Genomic DNA, 17,262 nt, shown 5'->3' with positions numbered 1-17,262 from the left:
GCCCTACTCGCTGAGCCACAGGGGCCACCCTGAAAAGTGTTCTTGAATAATTAGGTGTACAAATGGAAAATGAATGAACCTTAACTTGTATTCTCCTTTGAAACCACTGTCAATAATTTGCATATCTTCCTAGGCATTTTGCCTGTGCAAATGTGTACATATGTGCTTGCAGAATCTTTCTTCCTGAGAGATGAAGCTGTTTATTCCTTGGAATAAAGCCCACTGGCTCAGCACCTGTAGCTCAAGTAGCTAAGGCTCCAGCCACATATACCAGAGCCAGTGGGTTTGAATCCAGCTCGGGCCTGCTAAACAACAATGACAACTAAACCAAAAAATGGACAGGCATTGTGGTGGGCGCCTGTAGTCCCAGCTACTTGGGAGGCTGAGGCAAGAGAATGGCTTAAGCCCAGGAGTTGGAGGTTGCTGTGAGCTGTAATACCATGGCACTCTACCCAGGGCGACAGCTTGAGGCTCTGCCCCCCCCCCCCCGCCAAAAAAAGAATAAAGAATAAAGTCCCCTTCCTCTATAGAAATTAAATGACTTCACAGAATAAGCACTAATGTTAAGACATCTAATTAACCTACTGTTGTACCTGAGAACTAGCTACATGTTACACAATCACACTTGTGTTCACTTGTAAGTTGCTATGAGCATTACAGGCTGGGGCTAAACTTTGGCCCAAGCTAGTGCTTTTGACAGTTCATTTCCTGAATGGCAGGGAATAAAAGGATTTTTTTCTTACTCTACACCTCACTGTTTTACCTTCAGACAATATAAAGCTTCTTTTAAAGAACAAAGGTACAAACTTAAGACTTGCTTATTAAAGCTGGGTTGTGGTGTTCCCTATAAAATCTAATGGTACTGGGATGCCTGGTCTATTAAAACTCTTTCTCCACTATAATGTTTGTGCAGAGTGTCAGATATAAGGCAAATATCTTACTGCCAATGATTTTCTTTTAGCTCCCACCAGTGTCTTGTTTAGTGCTCTAAATTTTGATAAGATTACTAAACTCCTACCCCCTGGTGTGAAAGTTGTTTCTCTTTTTAACATTATTCTCTGCTTTTATTTTTACTTCTACTTGAGAGAGATGTAGATTATTTAACCTTCCATTGTTTCACTTGATACAATGAGGCCCTATGTTTGAAAATCTGTGAAGGGTCAGCTTGCTGGAAATTGTGGAGTTGTTGGTACCAAACCTATTGTCTGTGACAAGTGTAGACCTTGGAGATTTTATAGTAGATTTTAAAAATAACTACTAAAATACATTAGAACTGCTCATTGGCAGTAGTACTTGCCTTTCTAATGATCAAGATTTTTTATAAATCCCTTTTGTTATATTTGGAGATGTTGCTGGGTTTCTGAGTCTCTTCTGAATGTACCGTGGTACTGTGCCGAATGCTACTGCAATTATGAAAAGGAACAAGATGGTTATTTTCTGGGAACTGCTGAAATGATAGCAAGAGTTCCCGTCCCAGGGTATTATTTCTAAAGACCTAGATAGCAGGTCTCTACTTCCTATTCAGTCTATTTCTAGAAGCAAGCAAATGTTCCCTAATTGCAGGCTTGGGCTGAACGCCTCAGCAGTGTTTCCCACTGTGCTAATTGGAAAAATATAATTTTCAACTAACTGTGTCCTGCTTTGCAAAATAATAGTTGGCAGCTGAACTGCCAGTTTGGTTCCTAAAGTGAACTAGTATTGTTCAGTTTAGCACTAAGGATAATGGACCTTCAGAAATCCCAGAGAGAGTTGAGTTGTACAAGGACCATTAGAGATCTAACTTCAGCCTGTATACAGTGGGTCTCAACCTTCCTAAGCCCGCGAACTTTTAATGCAGTTCCTCATGTTGTGGTGACCTCCAACCATAGAATTATTTTCATTGCTACTTCATAACTGTAATTTTACTAACTGTTATGAATCGCAGGATGTATTTAGGCAACCCCTGTGAAAGGGTCGTTTGAACCCCAAAGGTTTCGAGACCCACAGGTTGAGAACTGCTGGCCTATAAGTAAGAACAAGTATCTATTGATTTCTTTTCTTCTCTCTTTTTTTTTTTTTTTTTTGAGACAGAGTCTCACTATGTTGCCCTTGGTAGAGTACCATGGCGTCACAGCTCACAGCAACCTCAAACTCTTGGGCTTAAGCGGTTCTCTTGCCTCAGCCTCCCAAGTAGCCGAGACTACAGGCGCCCGCCACAACGCCCGGCTATTTTTTGTTGCAGTTGTCATTGTTGTTCAGCTGGCTTGGGCCAGGTTTGAACCCGCCACCCTTGGTGTATGTGGCTGGCACTGTAACCACTGTGCTACAGGCACTGAGCCTTTAATAGAGAATTTGATAAAGTTGCTAACCAAGTGTAAATTGTTAACTGGGTAACTGAAACGGCAGGAAATGGACACCAGGGAATCATGGCCGCAGCATCTATAGAGGCTGGAAGAGTTTAGAGAAAAGGTTGGAATTTACAACTTTACAGTCTTTGAGAAAGACCCCCTGTGAAGCTACAATTCACACCTCTAAGGAAGAGGCACTGCCTGGCTGGTGCTGGTGTGGCAACTTGGAGAGTCCCAGGGGCCTGGGCCCCAGACCACTGAGGAAGGCATGCTGGCAGCTGGTGACTTGCGAGGTACATGAAGAGACTGGTTCAGTGAGAGCTGATGAACTGCACACAGGATTCAACAGCTGTAAGAGAAGGAACTGCTGGTGTCAGAGTGAAGAAATGAACAGGAGTTAAGCTCCTTTTCTTTCCTGTGGTCTCCACAGAGCTTCCCCTATTGGCAGAGCGAAGTAGGGGAGCCTCTGGCAGGCAAGTACACTTAGAAGAGTCCCAGCCCCAGCCTGGCAGCACAGTACAGAGGGCTGGGTTTAAAGCCAAGACACCAGTGTCACAACTGACACGAGTGGTGTCGGCCAGGTTTCCCCACTGTAAAAGTGTCTTTTCCCCTTGGAATTAGTGCATTCTCTTAGGGAATGATACCTGAGGTTGTGCGAATGTCTTGTGCCCTGGCCAATTTTCACCCAATGGCCTTAGTATCCATTGCTGAATTTTGCCTGAATCAACTATTACTAAGGTAGTTGTAAAGTGATTTCCTATTTTTCTCTTTCCTCATAAATTTATTAGTTGTCATTCTAAGGTAATGTATAGCTTTCCCTTCTTCATCCTGTCCTTGGAAATGTGGCCACATATCCAGCAAAAAGTTAGAGCACTAAAGGACCAGAAGAACAGACCCTGCTGTAGGCAGCTAGCACTCTGTCACAGGCCTAAGTAGTCTTATTACTGCAATTGAATCCATGGTTAACTTGGATGTTAAAGACTTAAGTAATTAAAGTTTTACATATTGAAGGATGGGGAAGGATAACCTAAATTCACAGGTTGGACTTACCTGGAAAGCATAGGCCTGCATCCTGGACAGTGTGATTCAATGGTATAGTTGTGGCCTAGACATTGAGATTTTTTTTTTTTTAATTTTTTTGAGACAGTTTTACTATGTCACCCTTGGTAGAGTGCTGTAATGTCACAGCTCACAGCAACCTCCAACTCTTGGGCTTAAGCAATTCTCTTGCCTCAGCCTCCCAAGTAGCTGAGATGATGGGCTCCCACCACACCACCTGACTATTTTTGTTGTCGTTGTTGTTCAGCAGGCCCAGGCCAGGTTTGAACCCACCAGCCCTGATGTATGTGGCCGGTGCCCTAACCACTGAGCCACAGACGCTGAGCCGACATTGAAATTTTTAAAAGTTCTCTTGGGTTCCCAGTATGCTTATAGGTTTGAGGATCCTGAAACAGGCAGCCTCAACTGGCCACGTGGGATAAATCAGTGCTCCCTGTTTCAATCTAGGAATGAAGAACTTGGACTTGAACAAGGATATTGGTATGTCTTGATTTCAAATCAGCATTTTCAAAAATCTGTCCACTGTTAGCATTTGACCACATGGTATATTTATAGATTTGATTTCTTGCCTTCAAAAAAGAAAGGCACTGTTCTCAAAAGCCAATTTAACTCAGCTGGTCAAGATCTGGGTAACCAGATTTAGAGTGCTTTCCATGAATTTAGTCACACGCTCATTTGAGTGTCTGTAAAAATGGAAACACCTTTTTGTATCTGAAGGATGGAATGAAGGAGAGAATCTTGAGAGAAATGACAAGGGGTGGACTTCTGAGTAAAAGTGACAGCAGTCACTGCTGTACATCAAGCCTTTGCTGAATTACCTGTATTGTGCTACATACTTAAAGCCAGCCTTTAAAACTTATATATATATATAGGCTGGTCATGGTGACTCACACCTGTAATCCTAGCACTCCAGGAGGCCAAAGTAGGTGGATTGCTTGAGCTCAGGTGAGACCAGCCTGAGCAAGAGTGAGAACTTATCTCTAAAAAAAATAGCCAAGTGTTGTGGGGATGCCTATAGTCCCAGCTACTAGGAAGGCTGAGGCAAAGAATTGCTTGAGCCCAAGAGTTTGAGGTTGCTTTGAGCTATGATGCTATGGCACTCTACCCAGGGCAACAAAGTGAGACTCTGTCTCAAAAACAAACAAAGCAAAAAAACTTTTACATATATTGTGAAATATATCAGACATAGGAAAGAATTTCAGACATACTAAGTAAAATAATGAGCACTTTTTTAAATTTTTTTTGGAGATTTTTAAAAGCTCTCTTGGGTTCCTACTATGCTTGCAGGGTTGAGGATCCTGAAATAGGCAGCCTCAACTGGCTACCTGGGGTATATCAGTGTTCTGTTGTTTTTTTTTTGAGACAAAGTCTTACTTTGCCACCTTCAGTACAGTGCCGTGGTGTCATAGCTCTCAGCAACCTCAAACTCTTGGGCTCAAGCTATTCTCTTGCCTCAGCCTCTCGAGTAGCTGGGACTATAGGCGCTGGCCATAACACCTAGCTATTTTTAGAGATGGGGTCTTGCTCTTGCTCAGGCTGGTCTCGAACCTGTGAGAACAGAAGCCAATCTCACCGCCTCGGCCTCCCAGAGTGCTGGATTACAGGCATGAGACACCGCACCCAACTACATGTTCATTTTTTTTTTTAGACAGAGTCTCACTATGTTGCCCTTGGTAGAGTGCAATGGTATCACAGCTCACAGCAACCTCAAACTCTTGGGCTTAAGCAATTCTCTTGCCTGTGCCTCCCAAGTAGCTGGAACTACAGGTGCTCACCACAATGCCTGGCTACTTTTTTGTTTTTGTTGTTGTTGTAGTTCTCATTGTTGTTTGGCAGGCCTGGGCCAGGTTTGAACCCGCCAGCTCTGGTGTATGTGGCTGGCGCCCTAGCTGCTGAGCTACAGGTGCGGAGCCTACGTGTTCATTTTTAATCTTATCAGATATTGCCAGATTAGTCCCCAAATTGAACTAGTTTAAATGCTCATCAGCAGGGTCTCAGTTCTGTGCCTTTGCCACCACTTAGTATTGTCAGACTTTACAATTTTTGTCAAATGCATTATTTCTTAATTCTCCCAATAATCCTATGAGGTAGACTTCTAATTTCAGGAGAAGAAATTGTCAGATATTAAGCATCTTGTCCAGGCTCGGCGCCCATAGCACAGTGGTCATGGCATCAGGTACATACAACTGAGGCCAGCGGGTTTGAACCCAGCCGGGCCAGCTAAGTAATTGCAACAGAAAAATAGCCGGCGCTGTGGCGGGTGCCTGTAGTCCTGGCTACTTGGGAAGCTGAGGCAAGAGTTAAGCCCAAGAGTTTGAGGTTGCTGTGAGCTGTGACACCATGAACCTACCTAGGGTGACATAGTGAGACCCTGTTTAAAAAAAAAAAAAAAGCATCTTGTCCAGAGACATAGCAAATAATTGATAAGAGTGGGTTCTGTCCCAGGTCTGCCAGATTCCAAAGCTCTTGATTAATATGAAGTCACTGGAATGTAGGGGAGCTTTGGAACCTGGAACGAGATGAGTATCAGTGGGCATGAGAGAAAGGCACAGGACCAGGGACTGAGAAGGATTAAGACGGAAAAAGAATATAGGGAAGTATGTAGGCAAGAAATGGTGGTAAGGACTTTATCTGTGGCACCAGCATGCAAGGCTGGCATAAGAAAAAGGTAACTGTGACAGTTTGAGAATGGCCACAGATTCTTTGACCCTCATCCCATGGAAGTTCGGTCTATATGCCCTCTCCTTAAGGCTAGGTAGGTTCTAACTGCTGTGATCCATAGGATTTGGCGGAAGTGTCTGCCAATTTCCAGGTCTAAGGCATAAGAAGCTGGCAGCTCCCACTTCCTGTCTCTTGAAACACCTGCTTTACAGAAAGATAGTTGCCATCAGAGAAGTCTGACTACCCTGAGGCTGCTGTGCTATGAGGTAGCCTGAGCAGATTCATGGAGCAGCACCAAGATCTCTCCCTTCCCCTCCCCTCCCTGCCAGCAGCCTTGGCAGAGCTGGTGTCCAGCAGCTGGCCCTAGCCTGCAGCTGTGTCACCAAGCCATCTTGAAGGGTGATCTCCCGTCCTGCAGCTGATGCCATGTGAACAGAGAAGAACAGCCGAGCCCTTCTCAAATCCCATGTCCTCCGAGTGTGGGCAAAATAAATTGCTTATTTTAAGCCACTGTATTTTGGGATAGTTTGTTATGTAACAATAGCTAAGGCAGAAGCTGAAGGGAAGATTTTTTTAATCTTTCACAGATATCACAAAATACGGGTATTTATTGTATTTCTAAATTGTAAGTCCACCTCATACAACTCTTTCGAGTTTACTTTTCCCATGTTATTATATATAAGCAGTACATTATAAATCACCTACTCATGATTCCCAATCTACTATTTTCATTTTCCACGTTCTGTACTAGTCTTTGCTTTCAGTGCATATTTAATATGTAATTACATGTGTAATTATGGAATAGGTATAATTTAGATTTCCTGTGTTATGTAATTTTTAGATGGGTTTGGCTAAAGGAAACTAGACAATAATTAGGGTAGTGCAAAATTAGTCATAACTTGCCTTAATTTAACATTCACCTGTTTTAACTCATTTACTCCTCACAATAACTCAATTGGGAAGTTATACCTTACAGATAAGACGAAAGAGGTTAGGAAAGCAATCCAAGGTCACACAGCTAGCACACGAGGGAACTTGTCATTGCAGTGATGGAGAAAGTGAAAGCAAAGCAAGGACAGTTTATCTGGTGCCTCCACACAGAGAAAACACCCTACAAGCAAAACTTCCAAATAAGAGATAAACGAGACTGCTAGATGCCAGGTGGATTGCCCCTCCTGAAGTGAATGAATTCATGGAAAATTATTTAAGGACCATTGAAATGACCTTTCGTGTCTGCTTTGGCAATAGCTCCTTCAGAGAAGCCTGCACCAGCAGAAGATCTGGATGCCATAGAAACACAGAGCATCCTGAGATGTCTACTTGTGCGCAGAGAAGGGAGGCCCTCCATGAAACCTGTGGGTTGTGCTTCTGGGGTCTTCAAAGGCAATAAAAAAGTGGATGACTGAAGGAGAAGGAAAAGAAAGCACAAAGGAGGTTATTTTATATTTTTATTTTATATTTTGTTTTGTTTTCTGAGACAGAATTTCATCTTGTCCCCCTAGGTAGAGTGCTGTGGCATCATCATGGCTCACAGCAATCTCAAAAGCTTGAGCTCCAGCGATCCTCTTGCCTCAGCCTCCTGAGTAGCTGAGATTATAGGTGCCTGTTGTGACACCCATCTAGTTCTTTTATTTTTAGTAGAGACAGGATCTCGTTCTTGCTTTGAACTCCTGAACTTAAGTTATATACCCATTTTGGCCTTCCAGAGTGCTGGGATTACAGGCTTGAGCCACCATGCCTGGCCCTGAAAGCACACGGGAGGTTATTTTTGACTTTGTAGAAGGTAGAGATATCTCTGTTACCCATTTCTGGGATTTTATGGTTGGGATCTTGTACTCTTGTTAAGCTCTTTCATATAAATGAACTAGGGTGAAATGCTGGACTAAAAAAGCCTGATTTGTGAGCATAATTATAATGATATTGATATTACTATCATTTTCTGAATGTCTGGTGTGCAATGCTGGCTTTCCCAGTGCAACCCCATGGCCTGTCACAGCTTGGTCTACCCGGACTGCAGGGGGAAGCTTGAGGCATGATGGTACCATGACAGGCTAAGCCTGGTTTGCTCCTAGCTTGTAGGGAAGAGGGGGCTCATCTCCTACCCTAATAACCCCTACCCCCATCTTGCAGAACTTTTTACAAAATAGCAGAGTTCTTGGGTAGGAGCCACTGACCTACTTGATGGGCTGATGCAAAATTTCTGGGACATGTGATGAGAAACATGTTTTGGAGAGATAGGGCAGCCGTTCCAGGCATTGCCTTGCAAAGCTGTTGGCCTGACACCAGGCTAGGGCTCCTGGCACCCTGGAGCAGCCAAGCATCTCAGGATGGGCAGTGGCTATGGCAGGCCAGCTCTCTTCCTCAGGGTACTTTTTGCTATAATAGCCACAATTTGTTTCTCAGACAAGACACTTGTCACATGACCCCTTTGAGCTTTGCATGTACCCTTTATTGAGGGGCTGGCTAGAACATACAGCAAGAACCTGGCTTTGCCAGACACTGGGGCTGTAGTTCCTGATGTAGGTCACATATATGTCCAGTGCTTACCTTTTTCTGGCTGTGACCTGAGGCTGATAGGGTTTTTGAGTCTTCAGCCTGGGAGGAAATTATAAAGGCATAAAAAAGACAAATGATGTTTGAGTCTATTGAAGATAGAGGAGGCAAAGTTTCTCCAATGCAGCAAGCATGTCAAACCTTCTCTTCCTGTTCCTTCAGAAAGCCTCGCACACTGGACACTTGTGGGTATCCTAGCTTCCACTCCCTCCTCCTTTCCCACTTCCCCGTGGTCTCAGATTTCCAGAGGGAGACTTCTGTGATTCCAGCTCTAAGTCAATCAAGACAAGCCCATTCTGCTCTCCTGCAGGATGGACAGAGGAGCAGCTCTGGTCTGTTCAGTGAGTCTCAGGACTTTTTGAAAGGATTTTAGGGCAAAAAATTTTCTGCCACTCTTGAAAGGGAATCACGCAACTCAGGGTGTCTATCTAAGAGCAGCAGAATCCAAGCCCTTATCAACAATGCCACTACTGTAGGGGACATAGTTAGCACAGAGTCAGGGAAAGAACAGGTACTGGTAACATTGTTGTGTCCCTGTGGACTGTCCTGTGATGTGACCTATTCATTTCTTTTTTCTATTTAAACCAGTTTGAGATGTGTTTTCTGTTTTGTGTAACTAGAACCATCCTAACTGGTACCCTTGAGATGCCAGTCACTTCTTTGATCTGAGCTGTTGGACAGTCAGAGACAGAGCCCAAGCCCCTGCCATAGTGGGGAGACCACCTGGTAGCCATAGCCAGGCCCTGCTGAGAAGATGGAGCTGAAAATGCTAGAACCTCTAGGCTGTGTGCTTCTGGGGAAGGCAACCCTGAGTGTTCATCCCAACAGTCTTCAGCAGAGGCAGAAGCCTCCTTCCCAACAGTGAGGGGGATCTGAGTTCTCTGTCCCGAGGGAGGGTACCATCATCCATACCCACTAGAATAAGACTCCTCCACTAAACAGAGGCTTAAAGGACTACTTCCCAGGCTGAATGTGGTGGCTCACAGCTATAATCCTAGCACTCTGGAGGCCAAGGTGGATGGATTGCCTGAGCTCAAGAGTCTGAGACCAGCCTGAGCAAGATCAAGACACCCGTCTCTACTAAAAATAGAAAAACTGGCCAGGTGTAGTGGCAGGTACCTGTAGTCCCAGCTACTTGGGAGGCTGAGATAAGGGGTTGCTGTGAACCGTGATGCTATGGCACTCCACCCGGGGCAATAGAGTGAGACTCTGTCTCCGAAAAAAAGGGGCGTCTACAGGATAGTATTCAACTCTTCATGGAACAACAGATGTCTCGATGCCCTGAAAATAATTGCGGATGTCCTGCCCCCTGCTCCAGCCGTCCACACCCCCACTTCGGAATGCCCCATCTTCCTGTTTTGTTTGCCGTAGCTCCTTCTGTCCGGTTTTACTAGCTGACCCTGGAGATACGGCTTCTAGGTGCTATGGGCGCCCTTTCCCCTATCAGTGTCCTTTCCCCTATCAGCCTTCAGCAGCCATGTCTGCTGGCCTCACCCAGCAAGCATCTCCTTGACACAAAGGTGGGGCCTCCCCTTGCCCCATTTTCTGCCTGGGTCTCTCTTGCTTCATTCTCACCTGATAGCTCTATAAGATTAAGTGTCCTCTGTGGAGGATTAAAAAAGAGAGAGGCTGGGAGAGCAAGAACATAAAATGATTTAAAAGTTAATACAAAACCACAATAATGAAAGTAGTTTGATAATACGAGTCTAAGAACAGACATTAACTCCTTGGAACTGAATGGAAAGGCCTGATGTAGACCTGGTGTATATGATATTTAAGAATTTACTGCGTGGTAAAAGTGGCTATTTCAAATCACTGGGGGAAGGGTAACATCAGTGGTCCTCAACTGGGTGTGATTTTGCTTCCTGGGAAGCACTGGGCAACGTCGGGAGACATTTTTGATGGTCACAATTGGGGGGATGCAACTAGAATCTAATAGAGGTCAGGGATGCTGCCACACATCTTACCTTGTGCCAAGTAGCTTTCCACAACAAAGAATTATCCAGCCCAAAATGTCCAAAGTGCCACTGGTTTGAAACCTAAGAATAAATGGAATGATTGGAACAATTGACTAACCATTTGAGGAAAGAAAAAACAAAATTAGATTCTGAATCATACCACAACTAAAATAATTTCAAGTCAGACAAAAATTTAAATAAGTGGAATACTTGCCATGATGTTTAGTAAGATTTAGAATAAGGCTTGGGAGGGTGCCCATAGCTCAGTGGTTAGGGTGCTGGCCACATACACTGGGGCTGGTGGGTTCGAACTCAGCTGAGGTCTGCTAAACAACAATAACAATTACAACAACAACAATAAAAAATAGCTGGGTTTTGTGGTGGGTGCCTGTAGTCCCAGCTACTTGGGAGGCTGAAGCAAGAGAATCACTTAAGCCCAAGAGTTTGAGGTTGCTGTGAGCTGTAAGGCCACAGCACTCTACCGCTGTCTCAAAAAAAAAAAAGAATAGTAGAAGGAGGCTTGGCACCTATAGCTCAGTGGTTAGGGTGCCAGCCACATACACCGAGGCTGGTGAGTTCGAGCCCAACCCAGGCCTGCTAAACAACAATGACAACTGCAACAAAAAAATAGCCAGGCATTGTGGTGGGCGCCTGAAGTCCCAGCTATTTGGGAGGCTGAGGCAAGAAAATTGCTTAAGCCCAAGAGTTTCAGGTTGCTATCTAGGACAATGGAGTGAGATTCTGTCTCAAAAAAAAAAAAAAAAAAATGATTTAGAAGAAAATACAGGTAATTTTATCCTTATGGTGTAAAGCCTTTTCGCTAATCACACGAAGCAGAAATGGCAAAGGAAATACTTAAAGGATTAACTCCATAATCATGAAAAAACACCAAATAGACAAAATAAAAAACTAACAGGAGCTGTAACATGTGAGACAATGGATTCATATTCTTAATATACAAAGACCTCTTAGAAATAATTAAGGAAAAGACAATAGACTGCAATAGAAAAATGAGCAAAGGAAATGTCTGACTAGGAAGGTTATTAAAAAATGAAATATATATGGCTAATAACCCATGAACCGTGTTCAATTTTCTGCAGTAAGCAGAGAAATGGAATTTCTACCTATTTAAACTGTAAAAGATGAAAAAAGTTATAGAGCCCCATCTGTGTTAGGGAGGGCTGAAGAAATGAGTACTCTCATGTATGGCTGGAGGAGGGTGAAGTCACAACATTTTGGAGAGCAGTTGTCAAGATCATGGATTGCTTTAGAAAGGCAATAATTATGAAAGTGAACAAAAAGGTCTCCTATTAGGATGTTCTTTGTAGCAGAAAACTGGAGAAAATCTAAAATTTAAGTCTTAAATGTTCAATAGTCAAGGGTCAGTCACACAATCCATTCAGTATAATACTTTGCAGTCATGAATAACTACAAGGGGGAGGGGAATTCAGAGCAGGAAAAATTATAAAATATTATAGTAGTATTACATTTGAGAATGGCCCACATCACAAAGTCTCAAAGCTGCAGATGCTGGCGTGGATGTGGAGAGAAGGGAACACTTTTACACTGCTGGTGGAACTGTAGACTAATACAACCGTTTTGGGAAGGAAGTATGGAGAATCCTCAAAGAACTCAAATTGGACCGGGATCCCCTTTGATCCTGCAATCCCATTACTAGGCATTTACCCAAAAGAAAAAAAAAATCCTTTTATCATAAGGATATTTGCCCTAGACTGTTTATTGCAGCTCAATTTACCGTTGCCAAAGTATGGAAACAGCCTAAAATGTCCACCCACCCAGGAATGGATTAACAAGCTGTGGTATATGTATACCATGGAGTACTATTCAGTGCTAAAACAGATGGAGACTTTACATCTTTTGTATTGACCTGGATGGAGGTGGAACATATTCTTAGTAAAGCATTACAAGAATGGAGAAGCATGAATCCTATGTACTCAAAAATTCTAAGATGAAGACAGCAGATGAGCTACTACAAGGGGTGGGGGAGGTAGGGGAATGAGGGAGCAGTGAAAGGGGAGTAGGGAGAGGGGGGTACCCTGGTGTACGGCACACCTCTTAGGGGTGGGACACAACTATAAGAGGGACTTTATCTAACCAGTGCAATCAGTGTAACCTAATTCTTTGTACCCTCAATGAATCCCAAACAAACAAACAAAAAAAATTTAAAAAATGCAGGTATGTTCACATGAGTAGAAAAAGGGCTATTTAATAAAGACACCAAATGGGTAACTGTTCTGTGATAAGCAAATAATGTTGATTTAAAATGTGAAAGCAGGGCAGCGCCTGTGGCTCAAGGAGTAGGGCGCCGGTCCCATATGCCGGAGGTGGCGGGTTCAAACCCAGCCCCGGCCAAAAACCACCAAAAAAAAAAAAAAATAAATAAATAAATAAATAAAATAAAATAAAATGTGAAAGCAAAGAGATTGTAGAGTGCTAACCAGATACAAAGTGCTCTCCCTAGGCATCTGCAATCTTGGTTTCCAATCTCTGGACCAGCCCCTTCTCCTCCTCTTCTGTGGCCTTAGTTCTTTGACCTGGAAAGTGGGGTTTGGATGGTCTTAGACTCCTAAGTGGTTAGCGTTCATGGCTGCTTCTGTTGAAGGTTGATGATCCCTGTGAGGATTTTGTGCTAAAACATTTGCTCATTTTTCTTATCTGTTAATAGTCAACAATGTGGCCTCACACATTTCTGACAGATGATTTACCCACAAAAAACTTACATGCATGTCTGTTCTTCACTGAGCCCTGTCCCCAAAGTAAACACAAGGACAGCTGGTGAATGGGCCTATTTTTTTTCTTGAGACAGAGTTTCACTTTGTCACCCACCCTCAGTAGAATGCTGTGGTGCTCAAACTCAAACTCTTGGGCTTAAGCAATTCTCTTGCCTCAGCCTTCCAAATACCTGGGACTACAGGTGCCCCCCACAATGCCCAGCTATTTTTAGAGATGGAGTCTCACTCTTGCTCAGGCTGTCTGGAGCTCCTGACCTCAGGCGATCCACCTGCCTCTGCCTCCCAGAGTGCTAGGATTGTAGGCGCGAGCCACTGAGCCTGGCAGAATGGGCCTATTGTAGATCTGAGCAGGCTGAAATCCAAGGGGATATTACTTGGGTTTGGTGCATTCCAGCCCAGGGCCACTTTACCTGGATCTCAGGGCCTTGGTACTGACAGGGAATCCACAGCTGCTCTATTATCAGGTCACTGAAGAAAACTGGGCAGAGTCTGAAGGGAGAAAGAATCTGAGAGTGACAGAAACAAAAGCAGTTTTATCAACATAAAAGCTAATTTAAAAAAGGTATTTGGAAGTAACTGTTTGGACAGAAAAGCCCCCAGACTACTGGGAAAATGATGATCTTGCTGGTTGATCATCCGGGCCTTAGGCTCTTTATCTGCATTGGACTAGCTGATCCCTTTGGCTGAAAAATTCCAAGGCTTGTATGTTTGACTGGGGTTTGCCAAGCCCTCCTCCAGGCTGTGCTCACATTCTACAAGATTCAGGGGAAAAGAAGCAGAAGAAATAGGATCCTAATAACGCCATCCATTCGAGTAGCTCTTTGCTGTGCCGTCTGTTTTCTAAACCAGCATTGTCTAATAAAACTTGTAATGCGAGCCCATATGTAACTATACTTTTTCTAGTAGGCACATTTAAAAAAGTTTAAAAAAGGCCAGGTGTGATGGCTCACACCTATAATCCTAGCACCCTGAGCACCCTGGCTAGTCAGACATCACAGCACTCTAGCCTGGGCAACAGAGTGAGACTCTGTCTCAAAATAAAATAAATAAGTAAATAAAATAAAAATAAATAAGAAACAGGTGAATTTAATTGTAATGATATGATTTAACCCAAGATATCAAAAATATTATTTTATCCATTCAAAGTTGCAGGTCAAAACAAAAAAGGAAAGAAAAAGAGAAAAAAATTATTCTAACACATAGTCAACATTAAAATTATTGATGAATTTGACATTCAACTTTTGGCACCAGTCTTTGAAAGCTGGTGTGCATTTTACTTCTAGGGCATATCTGAATTTAGACCAGCCATGCTTTAAATGTTCATTAGCCACAGTGGCAGGTGCCTGCCACAGCTCTAAACCCTATGGGATAGGCAGGGCTTATTTTATCCCTATCGCGGATAGAAAAAAAGAGCCTCTGAGGCTGGTAGGTTATCCCTGGCAGAGCAGAGATGAGGCCCCAGGCTTCCATCTCCATGTTGGCTGTTCCTCCCATTCTCCCACTTCTTGCTGCAGCCTGAGGCACAGCCCCGGCCTCCCTGGAGCTCACAGGCAAACTGGGGAGACGGAATCAAGTTCAGCTCTAGTGGGGTGACCGCAGTGCCTGCAGTGCAGTGGGGGTTCAGAGCAGGAAGGGGGTGGGGAGGGTAGGAGGAGGCAAAGCCAAGTTATCTCTCAGTGACAGAATGTCTTTGGCTATGGACCTTGGATGGGCTGGTCTCTCCTCCCCAACAAGCTGCCTGACCAACATACTCCCTGAGTCCTTCCCTATGAACCACCTGCTAACTTTTCTTTTTTTTTTTTTTTTTTTTTTTTTTGTAGAGACCGAGTCTCACTGTACTGCCCTCAGGTAGAGTGCCGTGGCGTCACACAGCTCACAGCAACCTCTTAACTCTTGGGCTTACGCGATTCTCTTGCCTCAGCCTCCAGAGCAGCTGGGACTACAGGCGCCCGCCACAACGCCCGGCTATTTTTTGGTTGCAGTTTGGCCGGGGCTGGGTTTGAACCCACCACCCTCGGCATATGGGGCTGGCGCCCTACTCACTGAGCCACAGGCGCTGCCCCCACCTGCTAACTTTTCATACCTTTGACTTGTGTTGGTCATCTACACACAGCATGTAGAGTTGCTGTGATGGTTGGCTCCTCCAGAGAGACTCAGAAGTGCCCAGTAGAAAGAAGAGAGGTCATCATAAAAATAACAATGGTAATATTCCCACTAATATGATAGTAGTGTCCATCTGCCCGGGGCACAGTATTCTTCAGCATCGCTGGGACTCGAGTGGGATACACATTATTTCCCATATTGGGGGGGGTCTTTCCCCACTGTGCCCAGGCACTGTATTGGCCTTCAGGGGGCTTTATTTTTTTTTATGTTTGGTCAACTCTCATTTATTAAAACAGCAGTAAATCATTTTTTACAACTATTAATACCAGCAAGTAACTTTTGACACACTCTGCAACTGATAGTGACACACCAGTGGGTCTCTATTCCTTAGGGAGAACTGCTGGTATTCCTTTTTCTTTCTTTCTTTTTTTTTTTATTAAATCATAGCTGTGTACATTAATGCAATCATGGGGCACCATACACTGGTTTTATAGACCGTTTGACACATTTTCATCACACTGGTTAACATAGCCTTCCTGGCATTTTCTTAATTATTGTGTTAAGACATTTACATTCTACATTTACTAAGTTTCGCATGTACCCTTGTAAGATGCACTGCAGGTGTAATCCTATCGATCCCCCTCCCTCCGCCCCCCTTCCTCCCCTCCCTTTCCCCCTTCCCTCAGGGGGCTTTCTTTGGGGTCTTGCTGTCTAGTTGGTATCTATAGGTGGGTTTTCCTTGTACGTGGCCAACTGAGAAATTATTTGATGAGATCCATGAATTTAGAAGCTTTTTCTAATAAAAACAAATGCCAGCCAATCGTAAGCTCTTAGCTCTATAGACAAAAATGTAAGCCAAGGAACAGTGGGACATACATGAGGAGACTGTCTACACAGTGAACAGGGGAGACCGAGAGTGAGTTTGACGTCTGAGCTTGGCCCTCCATGCCACAGGGAGACTTCAACGATGCCTCTGTGAATATCACTAAGATCTGAACATGTCGCAGGTAATTTTGATAACGTAGCCAACTCTATCTAACCATGTCAAACAGCATTAGTCAATGAAGTAGATCTTTAAAGTGGAACTGATTCACAATTTTACAGCATGACCTTGAGCCTAGGTAATAACATATTCCCTGTCTTTAATGTTGCTGTGAAGATCAAATGTATTAGTTTAAGTGAAAGCGTTCTGCAAATCAGGAGGCTACAGATACATGTAGGTTGTCATTAAGATTAATTGTTATTATTTATTTATTTATTTATTTATTTTTTTGAGACAGAGTTTCACTATGTTGCCCTCAGTAGAGTGCCGTGGCATCACAGCTCATGGTGACCTCTAACTCTTGGGCTTAAGCGATTCTCTTGCCTCAGCCTCCCAAGTAGCTGGGACTATAGGCACCTGCCACAACACCTGGCTATTTTTTTGTTACAGTTGTCACATTGTTGTTTAGCAGGCCCTGGGCTGGGTTCAAATCCACCAGCCCTGGTGTATGTGGCCGGCATCCTAACCACTGAGCTATGGCTGCCGAGCCAAGATTTATCATCATTATTCACATTATGATTTATCTTTTTAAAATCTAGCTTCAACTGATGTTAGTCTTTGAAACTTCTAAGAATCTTCTAATCAAAAAGCCTTTGCAAGGTCAGGAGCTGTGGCTCACATCTGTAATCCCAGCTTTTTGGGAGACTGAGGTGGGAGTACCACTTGAGCCCAAGAGTTCACGACCAACCTGGGCAACATAGCAAGACCCTGGTTCTATTAAAAAAAAAAAAAAGCCTCTGTAGTCTTAAATTCCCTAGATAAAAATATTATTTTGCCAAAAAAAATAATATATATATATATATTAT

This window comes from Nycticebus coucang, chromosome 4 (genome assembly GCF_027406575.1).
Source record: "Nycticebus coucang isolate mNycCou1 chromosome 4, mNycCou1.pri, whole genome shotgun sequence".
NCBI classification, from domain to species: Eukaryota; Metazoa; Chordata; class Mammalia; order Primates; family Lorisidae; genus Nycticebus; species Nycticebus coucang.
This window is presented reverse-complemented; position numbering follows the sequence as displayed.